We start from the raw sequence: 7069 nt of genomic DNA, 5'->3' as shown, positions 1-7069 counted from the left end.
GTATCAAGGTTACACTTTGAAGACCATTTCACTGTCTAAATTGTCAAGTATTTGTGACCATAGAGAGTTGTATTTGGTACATGTACCTTGCCCATTGAAGCAGCTCATACGCTGCAAAAAGCTACTGCTATATCCATACCGAGGCAGACATCATTGTAAAATATGTATAGTCAAACTTTTAAAACTATAAGTACTGTTTATATTTGCCACATGATATGGTATTAATGGGTTAATCATCACAATATTAGTTTATGTACCATTATAGTTACTATAATTTGTCAATATACACATAACAGTCACTACAAGAAATCTAACTATAGATGATGACATGATATCATCACAGTATAACAATATTTTAATCACAGAATATAATAATACTGTATTTTTCGCGTCACACGCTTCGTCATAGAATATACTTAGTGACGAAGTCTACGAAATCATCATGGAATGTCTTATATTTTATAAAAATTATATTGTCATCATGAAAGAGAGATTATTTGGTGATATTTTATTTGTCATGCAATGTGAGATTAAACATCATTGTTGACTTGTGTTTCATCACTAAAATGTTCACATCCACTGCTTGCCTGTAACAAAATAAAGAAATCATCATGTAGTTCTCTCTATATTATCACACATCCCATAATAATATTAGCAATATAGAGATACATTACAGAACAATCTGAATATTTGGACCATCTCATTACATCAAGTTATAGAATCTTTCACAAAAATATAGACATCACAAGTCAAAGTTCACACCGCAAAATATAAGTATTTTTACATCTTACCATGCATGCAGTCATCACAGACTTCAAAAGGTATACCATGTTCTACTGAAAACATGATTAACTTAAACCATACATTCATCAAAGACTTCAAAAGCTGTCTTGATCCATCCGGAACGTCCCCCTAAATCCATATCCTCTTGATGTTGCTACTGTTGCTACTAGTCTCATTATGCCCGTTGCCAGCGAAGGCACGGTGGCGGTTCACCGGGCTTATCGATAGCCCTGTGTACAGGGCGATGGTTAAGACCCCGGCTAGGCACAACGCCACACCAGTGGCCTTGGCCATCCCGACGGGCTCCTCAACCTCACCACTTCCAACCTGCATACATATAATTTTATTTTAACACAAGAGAATTAGCCGTATTTTCATATCGAGTTACATTCGAATTAAGGTTAGTTTCATTGTTGTAACATTGACCAAGAAATTAAGTCATATATGTCAACTAATATAATAGGTCACTGTTATTATAAATAAACGACAATAATATACTATAATTACAAGGGGCTACTGAATTTGGTAACTAAGGACTTGAGGCTTATTACAGACTCATACTCATTGTATTTCTCCAAATGCAACCAATGCCCACTTCAATAAATTTAGCATTAAGTTTTTTTTGCATAGTTAAATATCCATACCACCAGTATAGTATTAGTTAATTAGGAATCAAAAAATACAGAATGGTCCAAAAAAACACAAGCAGTTCAATGAAAAAGCAATTTGAAGGTAAATGCTTCGGAAGAACTTACATTTATTTTTGCTATGTCAATTTTTTTTCCTAGAAAAGTGCGATGAGCATTTGATTTGCCATTGACCTTCTGCTTTCTCATTTGTTTATTACTGCTTTCCTAGAGACAACATTGAAATATATTTGTAAGTAACTAGAAACATGGTGTGTCATTGCCGTGCTTGAGGGCCCGCATATTGGTCTTTACAAAGGGAAATATTTAGCACCGTAATGTTCAGTATGATTACAAAATGATATTTTTAAAGAAAATGAACAACCGTGCTTCAAAAGCAAGCTTAACTGGTATATTTGGTGTGCTGCCATTCTTTGCAAATGTGTAGTACTACTTGAACACATAGCATGTACATACTACTACACAATGAACATGTATCAATATTAGCTTTTTCTCTGACATTCCGTAAAGTTGATGCTTCTATCATTTAGACTATTGCTTATTTGTTTACTGCATACTGTAAAATTAAATTGACCAAAAGTTGCACATAATGCAAAAATGGTATTTTAACAAAGCGAGTGGAAGCTAGGTGCACCTTTCATTTTGATGGTGCCTTGCCTATGCCAAAGAGCCAAAGAGCCAAAGACATTTTTGCAAAATAATAATAATAATAATAATAAATCTTAAGTTCCAAAACACCTCAAAGTGATAGAATGATATATAATCAACTACGTAAGTAAAACACCTCAAAGTTTGGTATAAACTGGATCTGTCAAAATAATAGGTCAAAAATGTTGCATTATCCTGACAAAAGCTTAAGTATCTGAAACCTATAAACAATTCAGACTACAAACATTAGTTAAAAATTATATTTTGGATAATTCTTATTTGCACATTAACAAAATTGTGCTTGGAAATCACAAAACAGAAAAGGCCATTTGGAGCAACCAATACATATCAATCAAAAATGAGAATTGAGAAGTATCTGCACCTACCAACACACCAGGTGCTTGTAATGTTGGTATGATATTGCACCAAGAGCTGAACTGAATGAAGCTAAAAAAAACTGAAACCCTCATCAAGGGAACAACAAAGAGGGGAACTTTTTTTGGTTATTGATTTTACCTTGAGCTTCCTAAGACGCTCATTCTCCTCCTCCAACCACGCGATTTTGTTCTCGAGCTCATTGGTGTACGCCTACGATGGATGGCACACGCGTGGACGAGAGCTTAAAAATCCATGGAATTTGAACAATGTTTCTATGGAAACACTGGAGAATGTGGTGGAACCCCACCTGCTTCCTGGCCTAGGATCTCGCCACGGACTCGCGGTTCCTGATCATGCGCTTCTGCCACCACTCCACCGTCCTCTCCACCATGTCATTGCCGGCCGCCGCAGTCGTTCCGCTCTTCCAGCCAGCCACCTACGAGGGGAAAACACCAACCTCGACCTTGTCATGGTACACAACATCCAGCGCTGGTGCCCCAAGTGGTGGTTGCACCCTCGTGTAATGCTGTGGCGGTGGGTACTGGTCCAGCCAATGCGGGCTGGCGTAGCCCGTGCTGCCATCGACGATGATGCTAGTGCGGGAGAGGAAGTCCTCCAGTGTCGTCTCGCCCATGGTGCGGGTGACGTCCTTGTCTCCTGGAGGTGCAACCGTCTAGGTGTCAACTGGGAGGGTGTCGGCATGAAGGGCTCCGGCTTGCTGCGGTGGCTTGCACGGTGTTGCCGCTGCGCCAACGACCAGCGATAGAAGAGAGGGAGTAGTGCGGGGCGCGAGCGGCGGCTACGGAGACAAGAGGGAGTAGTTCAGGGCGCGGGTGGTAGTGTGAAGACAAGATGTTATTTAGGGTTGCTAACGGGATAGAGAGCGTTGATATTGGGCCAGACTATATCATAGACACACTTGATAAAACTACCCCACTATGGACTCATGATGAAATTTCTTGAATTGTCACCAAGTAACCCCATTTTGTGATATTTTTAGGTGTTGTCATGATCATTTGTCATAGATGATCAAATTTCTTATAGTGAGTGGTAAATAATACACAATAGAGACTACGAATATAAGATCATACCGTAACCCACAAGTAAACTAAAATGGAGACAGTATTTACGAAGCCTACACCCCACAGCAATACTACAAGTTCATGCAGAGCTATTCTGGGCATCATTCATAACCACACAAAATATGGCCATAATAACCTTTGTGTTTGCACTTATAAGAATGCTCACTTAGTAACACATGGGCCCAAAATCCGCTCAACTGCCACGTGGGCCGAGTTACAATATGCTCCAACACGGGACTATCGCTTCGGTAAAATGGTTATGACGGAGACTTGGTGTTCCAGCTATGGGATAATCTCTTCATCTCTTCAGGTATCCAACACGGGACTATCGTGCTCCACAAGATACCACCGGTTGATGTTAGTGGTGTCTTGTGGAGCGCGATAGGGAACCAACTTCTGATGATAACATCAGAAGTTGGCGGTGGTGCGGATCACCAGAGGGGTCAAATCAGAGATGGGTGTAAAGGCGACAACATCAGAGCTTGGCGGCAAAGGATCGACTTTGCACCCGAAAGATGCATGCATCCATGCTTCTGATGACATATGAAGCACCATCTTTTTTTCCCTTCTTGATCACGTGGAATTGACTGAAGATTTTAGAATTTTTTAATATTATTATTTTGTACGACAATTTTTAAAATATTGCATAAATTCAGAAAATTACAAACATAACCTACTGTCGCGAGATGGTTGTGTGAAATCTAGTTTGCGCAGGTTTGATTAGCGAAAACTTGAAATTTCGCTAATTGAAATATAGAAAACATTTTCTATGAATGAAAGAGCGAAATTTCAAGTTTTTTAGGACCGTTTAGCGAAAACTGGAGATTTCACGCTTCCTTTGAGAGAAAACAATTTTTTTAGGACCGAATCATGAAAAATTATTTTCGCTAGACCGTTGTGCGAAAATTGGCGGAAATTGCGCACTGTTAGCCCGTGAGTGCGCTTGGCCTTTAACTCCTCTGTCGTTGCTCCTACCCTCGCCAGTGCGCATTCAGAGAGAAGAAGAAGAGGAAAGAAGAGGAAAGAAGAGAAAGAAGAAGGAGAGGAAGGAGAAGGAAGGAGGGAGAAGGAGGAGGAAGAGGAATGAGAATGAGAAGGAAGGTAAAAAAAATTAAGCATGTCTTTATTATTTTCATTTTTTTAGGTTATGTAATTTAAATTAGATATTTGTTAGTTTTAAATATACGTAGAAATATTTGTTTGTTTTATATGTATGTAGAAATAATTTATATTAGGATAAATGTTAGTTTAGATGTATGTATGAGAACAAATTTAGATGTATGTAGAAATATATGTTAGTTTTAGATGTATGTAGAAATAGTTTATATTAGAAATAATTTGGATGTATGTAGGATGCAATATTTAATTTAGGATAAATGAGTAGAGAAGAAATTATAGATTCAATTATGTTATCATGTATATGTACAATTTAACTTACGATATTTGTTCTAGTTTATACATATTGAATTAATTGTTGATTTAGTATAATAATATTTTTATAGTTCGTAGTAAATTATGTTACATCACAGATATGTGAAACACTATAAGCCTTAGAGTAAATATTTTAAGTTAAATTTATTTGTCGTAGATATAATATTTCTTGTTATACATTTATGTAAGTTTTAATTGGATATTTTAGAAAATAATTTAGGTTATGCTGGTTCATTATGTATGTAAAATTACGGATTATAAATATTAATTGGTGGTTTACATTTTAGGTTATGAATATTTATTTATGGTATAAAAATTAGGTTATGAAGAATTTTATTTGTAATTAATGGGAAAACAAGTTGATAATTTATTTTGATATTTTTTTATTACGTCGTAATTATGTCAAACTTTATAAGTCTTAGAGCTTTCTATGAAAATGGTCAAATCTGGAATGGTCCATCTGATGTTGATTTGAGCAATTTTTCATTTACCATCCTTGAGCATCCAAACCGTGAGGGTGCAAGGTTGAAGGAGATGATAATATGGTTCACCTGATATTTATTTGGTTACAGTACAATGCATGTGGACTCGTACTTTAGATCAAGTTTTTTGGGAGGTAAAGCTGGTGTATCAGATGAATAAGTGGTTGAAATGGTGTAGATGACATGGGGCAAGTACAATATGCTGGTGCAGGTATGTTCAAGAGAAGTGTTTGACAGTAGCAGTGTAGCGACACAGGTAGAAGAAGAGGATAGGTGCGGGCTTGTAGTGTCAAGGGAGGAAGTTGAGCAATGGCAGACGGCTGAGGGAGAAATTGTTGTGCATAGGCAGGTGGGAGAGGTTAGATTGACGCGGGGGATGAAATTGAAGAAATTATTTTTGAGCTTGAGAACGTAGACTGTAACGCACTTCATAAGGATGAATCTTTGTTGCAATATGTAAATATAAGGGATGACGATGATGATAAGTCCTCTAATATTGTCAACAGAACTTTCCTGACAACATGAGTATGCAAGTTACGAAGAACCATGATTCCACTTAGGAGTATGGTTCATCTCAATCAGGTCTTCCCCAATCGGTCTAAAATGAAGGATACAGTGACATGGTGTGCAGTGACATCACACAGAGAGATATGGGTTGCTGTCTCAAGCCTAGAAAAGTACAATGTCAAATGCAGAACTGATGGATGCAGTTTTTATGTTCATGTATACAAGCCAAAGCATTCAACCCATTGGATAACATCTAAAGTGGTTCAATATAGTTGTACGCTGCAAAATGTAGGTTGAAGGCACCACAACCTCATTGCTGCATTAGTTGCAAATGAATTGTTCATTGAAATTATTCAGAAGCGGGATATGGAATGCTTGTTCATCTAACGAGAAATATTTCGATAGTTCAAATATGAGATTACATATCAAAAAGCTTAGTGTGCGAAGCAGAAAACCTTAGCGAAGCGGTGGGGCACCTATGATACTTCTTATTGCAACCTATCTCGTGTGCTTGATATTCTTAAGGAAATAAACCTTGACACATGCATCGCTTTCGAGGAGACTAAGATCGATGAAAAGCATCCCAGGATTTTTGATGTGCTTTCATTTCTTTGAGTTAGTGTATTCAGTCATTCCTGCATTGTCGTCATTTGCTTTGTGTGGATGGCACATTATTGACTGGGAAGTACTGTTAGTGTAAAGAATAAGGAGATGTTGTGGGGACCAGTGACGTCCTAAAAGGAACGGGGAGGTTGAATTAGGGCACTTAAAATCTATTTAGCTCCAAAAACTACACAAGATAAATCTATATCAAATTCTATCTAAATGTGCTCTAGGATTTTATCTAGTGTGTCTACTCCACCGGTCAAAAGAGCTTGTAACCTATCTAGTAAGGTAAATTGCAAGTATGTAGTTGGGCTTGGTGTAAATGTTGGAGGTCTTGTTAGAGAGCTTCATCATCTTCTTCTTCTTCTCGGTCTGCTTCTTGATTTGTTTGCATTGGAATGACTTGTGGCCTTCTTGATGGCATTTGAAGTATGTCACGGTTGACACCTCTGCAAGCTTCTTCACCATGGTAGTATGTTTATTTTGAGAAGGTTGAATATGGTTC

General features: G+C 37.6%; 1 pseudogene; it reads right to left on the bottom strand.

Moving 5' to 3' along the window:
• Positions 1-912: 912 nt before the first annotated feature.
• Positions 913-3090, bottom strand: LOC133908057 (ABSCISIC ACID-INSENSITIVE 5-like protein 3; annotated as a pseudogene).
• Positions 3091-7069: the final 3979 nt, after the last annotated feature.

This window comes from Phragmites australis, chromosome 24, assembly GCF_958298935.1.
Source record: "Phragmites australis chromosome 24, lpPhrAust1.1, whole genome shotgun sequence".
In the NCBI taxonomy this organism is placed as follows: Eukaryota; Viridiplantae; Streptophyta; class Magnoliopsida; order Poales; family Poaceae; genus Phragmites; species Phragmites australis.
The sequence above is the reverse complement of the archived record's forward strand: the minus strand, read 5'-3'. Positions and strand labels throughout refer to the sequence as shown.